Source organism: Anopheles coluzzii, chromosome 3 (genome assembly GCF_943734685.1).
Source record: "Anopheles coluzzii chromosome 3, AcolN3, whole genome shotgun sequence".
Classification (NCBI taxonomy): Eukaryota; Metazoa; Arthropoda; class Insecta; order Diptera; family Culicidae; genus Anopheles; species Anopheles coluzzii.
Genome location: NC_064671.1, coordinates 66,350,735 through 66,367,886, shown reverse-complemented (window position 1 = coordinate 66,367,886; position 17,152 = coordinate 66,350,735). Strand labels below are relative to the sequence as shown.

Genomic DNA, 17,152 nt, shown 5'->3' with positions numbered 1-17,152 from the left:
TCATGAATCGCTGGAGATCTATAAATCTTAAAAGAATCATGTATCTTTGAAAATTCATGAATCTTGCGAGATTTATGAATCTTTGGAGAATCATAAATTCTTGGAGGTTTATGAATTTTTGGAGATTTACAAATCATTGAAGATTCGATTCGAGATTCGAATCACTCATTGCTGAAGATTCATATCAATGAATCTCAACGAAAGATTCATGAAACCCAACTCTATACATTTGCTGTACATTATGTTTTTTTCATGCAAATGCTCAAGTAGAACCTATTATCTTACTGCTGTATCTATGCTGTAGTAGTTTTACAAATAGTAGGTTTACAAATTGTATACTGAATAGTTTTACAAATTCAGATTAAAGATAAGAAAATAAAAAAAACGAGAAAATACAACAAATAGTCAAAGCCATTGAAAGTTATAATAAATGAAGAATTAAACTACATTAAACTAAAATTTGAACCAGTTTTTTTGCTGATGAAGTCTGAGATTCTGGATACTGAATTGATGTCAACATTTTATACAAAATCAATTGAGTTTAATCTGCAAGGATGGATTCATTTGACTAAAGTTGTAGTTAATAGATTTTTTTTTAATAACAATTTCTATCCCAATGTCATTCGCCATATTCTTAATCACGATCTATAGAGATTCAATAAAGTTAATCTATTAGTTAACCCAACGGACTATAAACGGTCATGTTTGTGCAATGAAATTATTGTTTTTTTATGATCTTTCATTTGTAACATAATCTGTCAGAACGGCGTTAATCCGTGAAGTGCAACACACTACAAAAAATCCCATTTTATATGGTTGTTTCCATTCATTTTGATTTGGTTTTATTGCAATACCTCACCACAGCACCAAGGACCAGTTAAGTTTTCCAATCTCACCCAGCAAACAAACTATGCTTATCGCACTGCGTGTGAAAGCACACGCATGTCAATTCGTTTTCGCCTCTATGCAAACACACTTTTATGTTATGGTCCTCCCCCCTTTTTTTGGCGTTTCGATCTCTTATCCTAAACGGAATTCTCTCGGTTTGTACGTTTAACCCGAAGCTGTGAAATGTGATGGAACTCATGGTTAAAAGATGTATCCCTTCAATCTATATAACCGCTTTTCGATGCAGTTCAGCATTAGAGCGTTCGTGTTTCCCACACCGAAACCGAACGCGTTCCCAGCCACTCGAGCATCCACTTACAGAAAATCATCTGTTGAATCTTACACAGTCTGGCAGGCTCCTTCTCTTTTTCTCTCTCAGCTCTCTCTCTCTCACAGGTCCATTTTCCCTTAACTACATCGTTTTCCCCCCGGGCTGTGCTCAAGTGCAAACACCAATGGCAAATGGCGTATCGTTTTGCAATCGTGCTTTTTGAAAAACTGCAGACCTCCTCCGAAAAAAAAAGAACGGGGACGGGAGTGTTTGGGTGAGCCAAAAACTACACAACTACTACGGTGGGCAGGACGATCGTTCGGAGCGGCAAAGTCTTAAAAGCCGTACTCGAAAAGATATTTAACCCGCGTCCCGAGATGGAAAGCAGAAAAGTAACGAGATAAGAAACAGTTGCATTCTTCACAAACGCGCTTTGGTTTGGTTTGCCGCCCGTCGGGTTTGTTTCTTTCGGTACGCATTGTTTTATGGTGCTGATGAGAAATCAACAAACCAAACATTTGTATGGATGAGTTCATTCATTCAGGGGGAAGAGAACTGCCGATAATTTGCTTCTTGCGATGCTTATTTTTGGCCTTTGCAATTCTTCACACTCGCCACACAACTATTTACGCACCATTATTACGTCAGGCGGCTTAAAGAGGTGTGGACGATATGTGCCTGTAGTGCGTTAGGAGTGGTGATGTTGTCCAGAAATTGTTGTTTTGATTTTGAGATGGACCTATTTGAAAGATAGAGTTATTGTTCTTATTTGATTAGCTGAAAAGATGTCTTGAAAACAAGAAGTTATTTTTACTACATTTATATAGTTTTTAGTACATTTTTAGCACATTAGTACATGCGTTGAAAAAGAAGCATTTTTCCCGGGACTATTTCTGCGAATACAAAAGTTGCACTAGCCGGTACGTGAAACGCGCCATATGGCTGCCGATAAGTAACTGACAGATTGAAAATCGCGCGCCACAAATGCGATCTTGTTCCCCAAATTCTCCTCTTCTCCTCTTCGCCTGTCTGGATGGATGAAGTGCTGGAAAAAGGGAAAACATTTTCCCCGTTCCTGCTTTCCCCTCATCCTTCATCAAAGATGGCCACTTTCGCTTCGTCAGCAGCAGCAGCAACAGCAGCAGCTGCGCGATTTTGCTCTCACAGTTAAATGCTTGCCGGTGCGATTGAAACAGCAGAGGGACAGGTTTTGCCACCACCCACCCCGCCCAACATTGGCAGGGAGGCAGCATTGATGTGGGGAGCACATACGCAAAGATGTGAGGGTGTGCAGCATATGGTCATATGTGTCACCCGCTTCAAATATGTTTATTTAGGTATTTTAATCATATGGTGTCAGAAGGAAGACAAACATTATTTCCTTTATCACTGCAGGACCGCATGGTGCGGCCGTACTAGCCCGGGCGCCATGTTTTTGTACCCTTCCTTCCTTCCTCTCAAACTCCTTCCCCTCCTCTACGTTCCAAACTGTCCTCCGAATCTTCACTGTGTCCATTCCGCTGCGGGGGCTGCGAATGGAGCAACATGTTTTATGGCGGGATGGCTCGGCTCGGAGGCACAATTTAACCGACATGGTACCATGGGCCCATCCTCTGCCGGGTCCTGTTTCTATTCCCTCATCCTCCATCCTCTGCCAGTGTCTTATTACAATTTTTCCATCAGAATCCTTTCCGTTTTTTTGTTGTTGTTGTTGGCAATGTCTACTGAAGGGGGATGGTTTGGGGATGGGTGAGCATGTGTAAAAAATGGCGATCTTGTTACCGGTCCTTCGTAAACATGATTGAGAAGCGAACATATGGAAGAACAGAAGAGTGTGAGAGACCTGTTCTGGAACGGTCACTGGGGGAGTGTGTGGACACTTTGTACAAGACATTGAACGAGAGCACTGGTTACATCATACAGTGTCATACTTGGGCTACTTGGACCGTCAGAGGACTCTACAGAGAAATTGGTTGACTTCAAGCAGTGTTCTTAAATGTTCAGTATTATTTTTTATAAATATGATCATATAAGTTAGTATTTATGGAAGTACAAATTTGATGGTTTAGAATTGATACTTGACAACTTCCTTCTCATATTGTATCATTTAAATCGCAATAAGGATGCTGCAACGATGCATCTCCAAGGTCCAGTCAAGCCAATATTGTAATGATTTCTTGAAACGATCCCAGTTGTGTCTAAAACAATAGAATTGTATTTGAGAATTTAAGTTGCATGGAACAACCATTAAATTCCCATTAAGAATTAAAGTCTTTGCAGTACAAACCTTGACACAAACTCGAAATCAAAGTGTGCAACAGGTAATGCGACACATTAACATACAAATCTAACACATTTTCAAGAAAAATCGGTCTTTAAAGGTGTATTGATTGAAAAATTATTATCTTTAATTCTTATCTTTAAGAGTCTATTCTTGTTGAGTTTCTATGTAAAAAGATGGGTATCCGAGGAACTCAATTTCTAGATGATCTAAGCTTCATCTCTACGATGTATCAGAGGCTACAACGAATCAAGCATTGAACTCAGGAATGAGTGCTCTGATTCTGAGAGCTACATAATTCCCTGAGCTGATGATGGATACACCTGTCCTATGGTTCTGAACTGCAAGAGCTCTGTCGTGAAAGTCATTTGGGATTTTCCATTATTGCGTTAGGCATTGTGGAAAATTGGACATACGTTTAAGAAACTTTAAAGACTTTCTGTAGCCATTTAAATCTCGTAGGCTTCAGCTCTAACCCGTAAAATCTTTGTAATTTTGATTTCTTAACTATGCTTGAAAGTATTCTTCATTAGATTCTTTGAGTTGTGATTAAAATAGTGTGTTGAATTAGTCATCTAAACTCTGGAAAGCTTAAGATCTTTGTCAGAAATTTACACTGAAATCAAACTGTTAACCAGAGCTGTGAGATTAAAGCAAACTCATCCTTCAGAAGCTTTCTGCTTCGTTTTTCTGTTGAAATCGTATCCACGAAGTTACTATAATGCCTTATTCATGCATATTTAAAGTTTAGTCTTGTGAGGAGAGCGATAATCATTTTGGTTTCAATTTATAAACCTACATAGAAGCTGTACTGTCTATTTCATAAACAGCTCTACCAACTACTCGCTTAACTGCATGATTATGCTTCACTTTGTAGAAAGATTAGAAACACTTGCAGCCACAGTGGGCCGCCCCAGTGTGCCCCGGTGGTCTGCACGGTAAATGCGTCCTCTCCCGGGCTTTTGCAACTGGCAGCAGGTAAACCTTCCTCCCGCTCACTCACCCCTGGTGAATGGCAAGCCAAACATGTGCGAGTTTGAGCGACAACGAAGAAAGAAGGCTGTTGAAATAAAAAAAGGATGGAATACCATATCACCCCACCCCTCTACAGCACACACACACACACTTGGGTACTGCTGCAACTTGGCTCTGATGCGTGTGTTGTTCCAGCACATGGTGAAGTGGCAGTATGTTGCATTAAAGTTTGCGTCCTCCTTTGCCCGCACACACCCGCCTGCTGTGCATCACTGCACACCATCGCCTTGTACCCAAGGAAGATGTGGGTGAAACACCATGAAACACACCCGCTTCACCCTCTTGCTATACCTCCGAAATCCGCGCACACACACACACAGACACAAGGATTAATAGTGGAGGAAAGGCCACTCTGTCCCTTTGGGTTGTCGTCAATCCATTAAAATCTTAGACGCACATGTGGAAATGGCGGGACGCTTTTCGAGTGGGACAGAGCGTGCTGGTCGGGTTGGACCATTACGAGAACGCAAGTGTTTGTGATGGCGGTTTGTTGTCGTTTGTTTTCGGAACGGATTGTGTAGCACTGGCGATGATGGTGGTGGCGTCGGTGGTATGCCAGTGATTGGGATTTAGTCGGTGGTGGACGCCTGGCCATTGCCCGGGGATGGTTTAGTGCTCCGAGATGAAATACATTATCGGCACGGCCGGCTGCTGCCCACCTGCAGGCGCGGTGGCGTTAGTGCAAACGGTTGGGAAACACACCCGAACACACGTGCGCAGTGGAAGTGGGGAAGAGTGGCGTTTCTTTCTTATCGAGATGTCGCAGGCAGCCCGCTTGTATCTGGTCGGTTGGGTATTTGTGTGCTGAGTGTGCACGATGGGGCTGATAGGTGGTTTTAACCTTCTTTAGAAGAACTTTTGTTGAGCCATTTTTTCCAACAACAATGGATGGATGGACGTGAACGTGTACGTTGATAAGATTTATATTTATATTTACCTTTAGTATGAAAATGACGAAAACAACACAGTGGTTTTTGCGACAAAAAATTAATTCAATCTACTTTTTTTATTATTATATTTAATGAACGTATTTTTCTGTTATTAAAACACAATTATTTTGTGTTTTTAAAAGAATGCAGAAAAACACAATTAATAATATTTAAAAAGGATTTAATTAAAAAAAATGTGTATAAAAGCCAACGAATGACTAATATTACAAAGTGACATTTGGGCTTCAACATATTTGTTTAGTTTGCTGTTTTTTGTTTCATTCCAAATGACTTATTCATTCTTTGTCTATTTGGAGGTTATTTATTTTTTGTTCATTTTTTAGTCTTTTGTGTGATAAATAATAAATTGCTTCCTTTTTAACATTTTTGATCCCTATGTTACTTTCTTCATTCCTTCATTTTCATGTTTTTGTAGTTTAACGCTCTTTTATCTTCTTTTTATGAACTTAATCGTTAAATTTATTATTCGTCAAACATTAACATTATGTTTCGATTGTTTGGAAATAAAAAAATATATTTTCTTGTAAGATGTAAGAAAATGACAATTTCAAACGTTTAGTTTTTTATTGCAAAGCAGTTTGTTAATTAAAAGCTATTCAATGTCATAATTACGTTTGAATATTTTAATTAAATTTTCAAAATTATATTGAAGGTAATAGAAGATTCGACTACAAGCGGAAGCGAATAACACCAGCAATGTTAAATAAAAAGCTGCCCAACCAATTGCCATTTAGTAAAACTCACCACACCGGCATTACCGCACGTGGTATTGAAGCAGCTGCCACTAGCTGACAGGTTGTGCTGACGCTGTTTTCTTCCCAAAAACCATCTGCTCAAATATAGTGTAGTTTGTATGATTAAAACCTTGTACGCTGTGTACTATCTCACATTTAAACTGGCATCTAGAAAATACGTGAACTAAAATCTATCTTCCTTGAAGGATGCTGCTTACCTTGAAACGTTGTACGGGGTTTCGTTTTTGAAAAAACGGCATGATGAAATACGGGTAAAAACAAGTGTCTTCCAGGGGTTGAGAGTTGAAGCAAAGCGATTTCAAACAAAACCCGGGGAAACCGAGCGTGTGTACAGATGCTGACGCGCTGGCATTCCAAAACATGCCGGTCCCGCACGGAATGGTCCCGCGAAGGCCGATGGTTGTGATTTGTTTTCCATCGTGCTTCCCCTTTCCGTTTTGTTAACATAGTTTCTCCCTTTCGTCTTTCGGCACTCTGGTGTGCCACATTATGAGGGTGAACCAGTAATCCTTCCCTATCCCAGCGACCGCTCGGCGAAAAAGGTAGATTGCAGATTGCAGAATGTCTTGCAGTGTCTGCCAACCGCCCCTCCCCCCACGAAAACGACGAGGGTTAAGGGCACGCCGTCTGCAGAAAACTGTTGCTTGGTGCTAAGGCAAACTTTTTCCTCAACGCCCCTGCCCGTGCTCGGAGACGGTGAATGCTGCTTGCGTGATGTCTGGCCAGCATCACGGACAGCAGCGTGGCTGCTGATGACGGTGATGGGAAATTATACCGCCCTCTTCGTTTGCATGAAAAAGTTTCCCTAAAATGCAACACACATACACACACACAAGCCCATGCACTCCCTCTAATCGTTCTCTGCTCGTCTTGTGTGCCTTTGTCACCGGGGTTTCGAGTGTCGAATTCATCTGCACCTTGCGAGATCTCACACGGGCTGCTGCTGCTGCTGCTCGAAGAAGGGTCGGAAAATGTCACCGACACTGGTGGCAAGATGGGCCGAGCCTCGTCTCTCCCGTTTCCCAAGGTGGTTTCCCAGAGTAGGGACTGGGTAGGTGGGGTATTGGTTCCGACAGAGGCGTGTGAGTGTTTTTGATTTCTTTTGTTTGTGTCAGCAGATAGCATTTAGCGCTGGTTAGCGCGAATGAATTTCGTTTCGTTTTTGATAGCACTTTGTTGAGTGTATTTGTGTGAGTGTGTGTGTGCGGTAAGATTCATCGTCTAATACTTTCGTCTTTGATCGCTGATAGAAGCACCGCATGGAGATTGTTGTGTCAATGTGCTGCGTTTATAGCACCGCCTCACACATCGGTTTCCGTAGTGTAGCGGTTATCACGTCTGCTTCACACGCAGAAGGTCCCCGGTTCGAACCCGGGCGGAAACAGAGAGAAATATTGTCATTTTACTTTTTACTCTTCTATGATTTGTTAGATTTTATTGATAGCTGTGAAGCTATTATAATGTTTCTTGTTTTAAATAACATAATGCTACATACACTGATGGATTTAAAAATACGTATTTTTCTGATAATTTATATACCTACTTATAAAATTATTTAATGTAAATTTGATAAAAAGTTGTAAAATTTTAAAAATTGCTCTCCTAATCTTTGTATTAAATATAATTAAATATAATATAATTTAAAATAAATCACTTACGACATTCAAGTCGATGAAAGAAGATTCTGATGAATGCCACTGTTCCAAGTAATTGAAGTACAGTGAAACCTGGCTATGAGAGAATTTGAAGAGCCAGATAAAATCTATCGTTAACTGAGTTTGTGTCCGATACAGTAACCATAGCATAAATAATCATTTAAAATTAATTTTATATGCTTTCAAGGTGGTCTCTATTAGAAGAATCTCACAAAACCTAAGTAAAGGGTAGTTAACAATTAATTTCGAAAATGTATGCTCTCGCATAAATTGTTATTAGTTGTAAAAAGTAGTTTTTATTTGTTATGAGTTGTTTGTGTAAAGAGAAGTAAATAAATAACGCTGAAATAACACAATCTCATTGTTGAACAATGAAGGATTGAAATTGAATGTTATCTTTAATTAATTAGCAATTTGCATATCTCCAGGCGTATTTTATGCGCTTGTAGTACTGCAATGGGTACGACAAAATGTGCTTTTGATAAGCAATTTCTATTATAATAACAAACGTTTTATTATAAATACTTCTTTCAAACAATCCTCATTAAACACAAGTTTAAGAACTTATTTAAAATATACCCTTAGCCCAAGAAATTGGCTAAATTGAAGTTTCAACCCATTTCTAAAACATTGCCATCAACCCGCAGCTCATGTCCACTGTTGGGTCAACATTCGTGGGTGATTAGTGCCCATATTAAGTCCGCTCACAGTACCCACCAAAAGGGGGGCCAAATTTTGTTTTTCTTCCCCAACAATCGACGACAAACGATGATGGTGGTCCGGCCATTGTGCATTGTGTGGCACCGGTAATAGAATCGGTCATCTAAGTGCAGCCAGTGGGTGCATTCGTGAGTTCGAGAATCGCATGTTTCCGCTTGTTGTTTTTGCCTGCCCATGAGCATCGGACGGCCGGGAAATGCGGGAATCGTCTGCGTTTGATGGCGAGAAGTGATGGTTGAAGCCTGTGCCTGATTGTGGGTGTTGCGTTACCCCCGCCACTGCTAACAACGGAAAGGAGGAAAAAAACAGTACATAAAGCGGGTAAAGGAAGCCACGAGTTCGACTGGTTTCGACGGGCTGCCAGCGCCAAGCGGGTGCGCTCGCGCGATGTGGGCCGAAGTTTTCGATTTCTGCCGTTGATGTATGTGATGTTTGGTTGTTTTGATTTTTTTTTCACCCACATCCTTCATGTTGCACGGGTTCTATGTCTGTGTGTGTGTGTTTTTTTCTTCGCCCGTTTGACTCCCGCACAAAATGAGTTGTACCGAAGGCGAATTCCAATCGCTCGCCGCCCGTCGTACCTATCGGAATGGAGTTTCCTTGCCGGCGGTGACGAATTTCCATCGGATCAAGATCATGTTCTGCAACCAACGGGCTTACCCAGCACTGTTTGGGTCTATTATTTTTTGTGTGTGAGCCTGGTACCCACCCCGGTCGGCTCATTGACGGGCAGTTTGTGCTGCATCGAGTGCGCCTGCTGTCGTCAGGTTTCCATCATCAGCCGCATAAGGCAGCCGATTTTCTCGCACCTAGTCGTCGGCCGGGTCGGCCCGGGGACGTCAACTGCAAGAAGAGCCAGGTCAACGTCAAACGTCGGCAACAGCAAAATTGATTGTACCGAACTTCGGAACAGTGATCAATCATGAGCACTATGCACCACACAAACACACACACACACACTCTCTTTCTCGGTGCGGAGTTCTTGTGGGGTAACTGGGAAGAAACAAACCCGGGGTGGGAAAAAACACTGGTCCCAAACCACTTTTTCTTTCCGTGGTGTTCCGTGCAGTTCGAATTTTGCTTTCCGTTTCGATGCAGCTGGAAAAATACCCTTACTCACACACACACACAAATACTCTGACACAGGTGCGACCCACAGGGTTGCGCTAAAAGAAAATGTCGACCAGCGCGTGTCGAGACTGTTGATTGAACTTCGAAATGTGCGATTGATTGAGTGAGTAGTCCCGGACGGCGGACGGAAGGATAGGGGCGCAGCACCAAAAAGCAACCCGGAAATCATTTTCAGCATTGCTACGACCGGTGGCCCCCCCGGTTGGGGTTGGGGTGAATTGTTTTCCCAAAGGGAGCGGTGAAATTGCGATGGAGAGTTGATTCTCATTTTGCTTGGTTTCGAAAGGGGCGATTCGGTTTTTTTGTTGCTTCCTTTTTTTGCAAATCGTTTCTTGAGTCATAAGCGTTTCCGGTCCGATATGTCATGCGATTGATGTTGTGCCCTTTTTTGAACGGGGAGCGTGGGCCGTTTTTTGTTTGTTTGTTTGTTTGCATATTTGGTTCGGTACAAAAGGATCGGTATCGGAGAAGGTTTAATTAACGAACAATCATTTGGAGCAGAATGGCCCCGGGAGGAAAATCGTTCCACAGCGAGGATACGATTGATGGTGAATCGTTTGCCGGTGGCAGTTGGAGATGACAATGTCCTGATAATGACAAAAATGCGGCTTTTTAAACAATGTTGGATGAAATATGTTCACAATGAGAACTTTTCCAAATTATTGATCGAATCAATAATTGATACTAAAATTGTATAGAGAATATGAATGGCAGGTGTTCTTGCAGCTCTCTTATTTTTATTTTAAAAGTAAATAAAATTTCGATAAAAGTAACAAGTTTGTTACACGCAGTTATATAGAACAAACCAGCAACATTTCAGCAGAATAAAAAGCAACGATTTAGTAAAAGTAAACTTGAAACATACAAACTTGGGATGGTTCGATTGTTTGTTTTTAAAACGCAAACAAATATGAAAATATATGCAAGCGAACAAACAAAATAGACAAACAGTAAAACCTGATAAAAAGTAAATGAGTAAAACCTGATTAAAAAGAATGCAAAAATGAAATGAAAATGATAAACATAACAAACAAGCAACATTTATGTAGAACACAGAACAATAGTTTAGAAAAACTGAACAAAACATGTTTTACTTAGTAAAACTCAAAATTAATAATTAAAACATTAAAAATTAATAGGAAAAGATCGAATGCTAATGACAAAAATGGATATGCTGTTTATAATTTGGCTATAATGCTTAAAAACACGTTTTGTAACGCACTTAAAAATGCCTCAAAAACGTGTGGTTAATTTCATTGCTCTTTTCATTAAAATTTAATTATAATGGTAGATGTGAGTAATGAAATAAACCTCACGTTTTTAAGGCATTTTATAATGCATTAAAAACGTGTTTGAAAGTATTTTTCTTTTTTTTTGTGTTTCTTATCTAATTGCTTCTGATATTTCGTTAATCAAACACATCCTACTATGTACACGTATCACCAGACATTGAACCGTTTATAACTTTACACTTATAGTTTCCTGAATATGGTTAATTGAATTAATTCAAGTGCATTACGCCAAATTCAACGAGAAGAGAGAAAGATAAACAACATTTCAGAAATACATAAAAATGCACCTTAGCAACGGATAGACACAGGAGAGAAAGCAATGTAAATGCGTTAGGTGTATTTAAGAGAGTTAGTGAGAATAATAGTAAGCGATTTCACAGAAAAACGTGTAATATTAATAATAAATGGTGTTATCTTGCCGAGGTTTCGAAAGCTAATGTTTATTCTCTGTCAAATTCAAAATTCTACTAATATTTCTTATTTACAATCGGACTTTTAAATCCTATGTGTAGTAATTATCCTAGTGGTCCTAATTCTAAATGTGGAATGCGAATTGCCTACCGTAAGGCGTCAACAATGTTGTTGCTGATGGCCATGTCTAGAAATGTTTTTTATGTTTCTTGTTTGTCCTGATTTCTCGACTTGTTTTATCGTTATTATAAAGCGAAAAGTGTTAGTGTGTTTAGCATCGTAAATGAGGTATTTTTCAATAATTTATCCTTTCCTACATTACTAAAGCATACCATTTACTTAAAACCTGTAAAAACCTTATCCGAACATTCACTTTCCCCTAACAGTGAGCCTATTAGAATTCCATTTTCTGAGCCTAATCTGCTCAAAACACTCTCTCATACATGCATAAGCTCACACTTTTCAAGCAATTTATCTGCTATTTTATGGTTATGATTATCGCCTAATAAAAGCACACCTTTAGCGAAAACCTTTCCCCCTTCTAATCGTGACGCCGGCCCAACAGGTGTAGCGTATAATTAACTCCCGCACCAGACTGTACCTGACCTGAGCGGCGAAACAACCGTGCGAACAAAGCAAAAAAAAACATCTTTACACCTGTTTGTTTGAAGCACAGTGAAACAAAAACTCAAAGCTTTTGCGTGTGAGAGGTTGGCGCTTCAATTGCGCTTCACGGAAACTCTCCTTTACCCCCGCGGTTGGCCTGGTTGGCTCAATAATCCGTGTCACATAAATAACCATTCGATAAAGTTAACCGTGCGCACGTTTTAACTAACCCTCGCCGCTTCGAGGTGCGTGTGTGTGTACATGAGCGCAGGGAAAGCGATCGCTGTCATCTTGCAATCCGAAGGATCGGGCAGGAGCCAGCAAAAAAAAAGCTGGCAAAGCTTACCCTCGCTTTCTTAGTTGAGCTCAACCCGGAAGCGGGCAGCATGGTACCAACTGGTATCGCACCAACGCGACCCGAGAAGTCGGCCGCACCGACCGTGCTGCGGCAGTTAATTGAAATTTTAAATTAAAACTTATCAATTCCAATAAATTGTACACTCCTTGGTTCTGTCCCAGCCAGCCCCCTGCGCCAGGACATAAATTGCAACCTTGTCTGCCTTGGTGGTGGTGGTGGGCATGGTGTAACATTGATTCAATTTGAATGAAAAACTCCCCAACTGTCGACGGCAGAACGCGGCAAACGGCTTTCTTCCAAACGGCTCCAATTTCTTAGAGGGAAATCGTTCTTGCATGCTTGGAGGTTTCATTCTACTTCCGAGCTTATCGACCACCTTCGGTGTCGGCGCGTATTGGACGCCCTTCGATTGAGTGCCACATGTTAACTAGTGCTGGCTCGTAGTAGCTCTCGAAAGGAGACCTCAAACTGTCACCAATGGACAGCCCTGCCATGAAGAGTAGGAACATTTCGTGTACAACCAACTTGAGAGTGTGTTTCAAGGTACTTCTCTTCGCAAAAAAATGGTGTCCACCGAAAGTGGGAAACAGTAAAAAGACACATGATTCATTCGTGGCACCATTGCGGGAATCAATTTCTTTTCCGCACCTCTTTTTTGTTGCTCTACATCCACACGAACTCTACCCGATTGAGTCGGTTGTAAGGGTATGTCCGGGGGGGCCTGGCAATCGTTACAATGTGCTGCAATTTCAAATGTGGGCCTGAGCGGGAATCCGCCTTTCACACAAACCGTGCGCGCGGCTTCCGACGACGACGACGACCAGCCGAGCGATGAAGTGTACAAAAATAAATAAAAACTCAAACTAATGTCGAACGGCAGCAGTTGGCAAGCAGCCGTTCGGTGCTGTGGGAAGTGATTCTGGAGAGGGTTTGAAATGGTTGAAGCAAAATTGAACCCCCACTGTGTGTTGATCGTAGCAGGAGGAGAAAGGGAAACAACGGAAAAGAAAAACTGCTGAGCCTGAACTTAGGAAAGCCCCCGTTGGTGGAAGCGGAAGCGCTCGGGCCAATTTAATTGAGTCGGCAAAATTCTTGTTTCTCTCTCGAATGGACTGAAATGAAAGCTCATTTTGTACGATTATTTATTTTTATCAGCGAACAACAATTTACGGCTTGATGTGTTTTGTTTTTTGTTGTATTTGATGGTGTACAGTAGTTTTTGTATCTTTTGTTTGCTAATTCATACATATTAAGACATTTTCATATCTTTTTCGATTATTTTTCTTTTTTCATAATGTTTTTAATTTGTTTCGTTTACTAGTTTTATTTAATTTTTGTTGTTGATTTCTGCTTGTTTCCTGTATACAATGTAAAGTTTATGTATATTTTACCATTTAATGCTTTCGTATGTTATTTCTGTTTTATTTTTTAATATTTCTCTGTGTATGTTGTTTTATTTTGTTCTTGTTTTATCATCTTTTGTTATTTTCTTTACAATGCTTTTTTATTAATTATTTACATGGGATTTTTATTTTTTTCTTGCGTCATTCCTATTCATTCACGTTTTTTCGAAGCTATTTCTCTTTTGTGAGTTAACATATTTATTTATCTATTTATCTATTTATTTATCTACTGTTGTCGTTTGAAAGTATTAAATTTATATTGGAAAAGTACTATTGCAACATAAATTCTTCAACAAAATCATGCTAATTCTAAAATTTTAACATCAAAATCACAGCAAAGCATTTCGCAACTGGAATGCGGTTCAATCGAATGGGAGGATGCTGGTGGAGGTGCGGTGCAAAACGGGGAAGGAAAAATCATTCCGACCATCCGCTTCGAATCACATAAATTTACTACCCGGCCCCGAATCGGCTCTCCACATTTGGCTTTGTGCAAAAAGGGAAACTTTCGTTATTAGTTTGAACGTTAAAAGAATCCATTTTTTCTACCCCCTCCCCTCTACACCTTGCACCCTCTCGTCGACCTTGTTCCCCATGAACATTGGCACAACTACGCGCTCGCCATGCGCGCTGCCACTTCCGTCATTTTATTTACCTTCAACTGCACCAACTGGCAAAAAGTGCCACCGAGGGAAGAGGCACCAGCTTGAACTGTCGTCATCATCGATGTATTTCTGACCCGCGCGGCACACCGACTCAACCCCGGCGTGTATGTTGAGGGAGTCATTTCGCTTCCGGAAATGGAGGGTTTTTCGAATTTTTAACCAAAGCGAGAGAGCGAGAGAGCAAGAGTGAGAGCAGCATTCCGAAACCGGGCAGAACTTCCGACACAGAAGGCAACAGCGGCACAAACCAGCGGGCACGCCGGCATTAATTCTTTCAGTCACAGCTGTTTCCGTCCCATGCAAAACGGAGTTTTCCTTTACCGAGTGCCGAGAAGAGCCGCTCACTTGCCCAAGAAGTCGCTCGGCTCTCGCATCTCGCCCCCTGGAAGGTCCGTTTTTGTTGCAGTGGTAGCAGAGGCAGCTCGCTACAACCCGGTGCCCGGTGGGTGTCTTTGGGAATGGGGACATCGCCGTCGGTCGACGGGCATGGGATCGAACATGACTTGCTCCCCCCCCCCCCTGGTGGGTGGGTGGAGAATGGGTGGACTTGGTACTGCTCCGAAAAGGGAACAGGACACCGCCGAGCGAAGGAGGATTGTGTGTTTTCTCGGTTTTGCCTGCAGCTGGTGTCATCGTGCGCCGACAGGTTTCGAAGATGATTACCGGAATACTCTTTCCCAGACACACACACACCAGCATGGGTACGGAGTACGGAACAGAGGTACGCGCCATGATCCGAAACCAAACACGGACGCCGGTCTAATGGACCATTTCCGTCTCGGACGGATTTCTGTGTCCCGCACGTGCTACGTGCGCATTTTCGGGGGCTTTTAGCCCGAATCCTAAACGGAACGGTTGACCAACCGGACCGCGGTACCCAAAGGGGACCCAAAACGGGCGACATGCGTTTCGGTCCAACCGGTCCCACTGGTGCAACATTTGCGGTTTATGCGAAACTCTCAGACAGATTGCTCTACGGAGGGCGTCGTCGTCGTGGTCGTTGCTGCTGTTGCTGAGACGATCGCCACTGCACTGCCGTGCTCGTCTGAGGGGCAATTATGGAACATGTTTCGGTTTGTGTGTGTGTGTGTTTGGCTGACGGCTAAACGGCTTGCCTCGTTTCAATCTGCAGCTGAAATTGTGTCATCGGGGCTGTTACACTTCTTGGTAGAGGTTTGGCAAAAAATAAATAAAATAAAACGAAGATATAATTGAAATTTTCAAATGAAAAAATGAAAAAAGGAGTGATAACTGTGCTCTAGAGGCTGTAATAGAGATGTATACGGTACAATAATGTGTACAGTGAATTTTCTTAGGTTTTTTTAAATGTGTTTGAAGCTATTCTTTGTCTTATGCAGTATAGTGTATTTTTCCGTATTCTTCAAGTATTATTTTATTAAGATATCCTAATTTATTAATTTCAGGCGGCAAAACTGAATTTTGTAATAATTTAAGGGATTTGCGGTCTTGTGATAATTTGCAAAACACTGTAAGGGCTATCTATGAAATACGCTACATATAGAGTTAGAAATATTTCCTCATTAGTGTAGCTTTCCTGGAATGAGCTCTGTAGAAATTTGTTTATTACAAGGGTCTCCAAACTACGGCCACGGCTCGAGTGCCTATAATGCGGTCCGTGATGATTTGTGAAGACTAAAATAAAAAAAATATTTGTTTTGATTATTTTACTTTTTGGTTCACATTTTAAGGTTACAATATCGCTTCAATAATAGAAAACTGTACAATGTTGATTCATTCAGTTCGTATTTTCTCATTAAAAGAAGATTTGAACGTTCGTCTACTAGCTAAAGGTGACAAAAATGGTTCTCTACAACGATATTTGAGAAGCAATGCGGCCCGTGAAGTGAAAAGTTTGGAGACCCCTGGTTTAGTATCTCGTTTGATTAAAAATCAATGCCGAATTTTATTCTATTGAAAACAATGTATTCTAGGTTGCGTGAATGCAGCGTTAGACCCCACTTCCCTCGCTATAAAACAATCGAGACAAGTATAACGCCGCGCCGGAAAAGTAGTAGTCATACCTCATGCAACAAAAGTGGTACGTAATTTATGGATGGCGTTCTTAGATCTTCTTTTCACTATTCGTTTGAATTTGGCATTGCACCTTTCATCCTCGTACAAGGCAAGAGCAACAGAGCGATACAGAGAGTGAGTATGTGTGTGTGAGAGAGGTAGAGAAAGTGTGAGAGAGAGGAGATATGTATAGAGAAATGGTTTCATATCGTCATAATTTCTATGGATTTGGGATTTGATCTCTCATCCTAGCCTATAGTAGTTCGGAGCAAAGCACATGATACTATTTAACAAGATTGAGTCTAGTTGGTTTTTGCGCTTCTTAAGCTATCTAACCATTTTGTTTAAACTATTGATTGATGCTTTTAGTAACGATGAACGCTCTATAGTATTAATGGAAATTTACTAACCATATCTAATACAGTGGAGCGCTGTTTATACGAGCTCATCGGAATTAGACCTCGCACGGATATGCGATTAAGATGGAAATAAATCAAATGATACATTTATTCTTTAATTCCTGTATTTTTTAATTTATTTTATGTCACAATAACAATTACCCAATTTTTAATAACTTCATGTTGTTCCAATGAGAATATTTGAAATGTGTCATGAATTATATTGTTTTTTGTTATGCCAATGTGCTCTGATAACCGTTTTATAAATAACCTCCTTATAAGGCAATGTCACCTTTGTA

General features: G+C 40.9%; 1 protein-coding gene and 1 non-coding gene across 3 annotated transcripts in view; both read left to right on the top strand.

Annotated features, from left to right (window-relative positions):
- Window positions 1–17,152, top strand: part of LOC120957375 (protein CBFA2T3) — a 94,204-nt gene that overhangs the window by 38,975 nt on the left and 38,077 nt on the right. The window lies entirely within an intron of this gene.
- Window positions 7,492–7,564, top strand: Trnav-cac (transfer RNA valine (anticodon CAC)). The gene has a single exon. It is a non-coding gene; the product is annotated as a tRNA-Val (tRNA).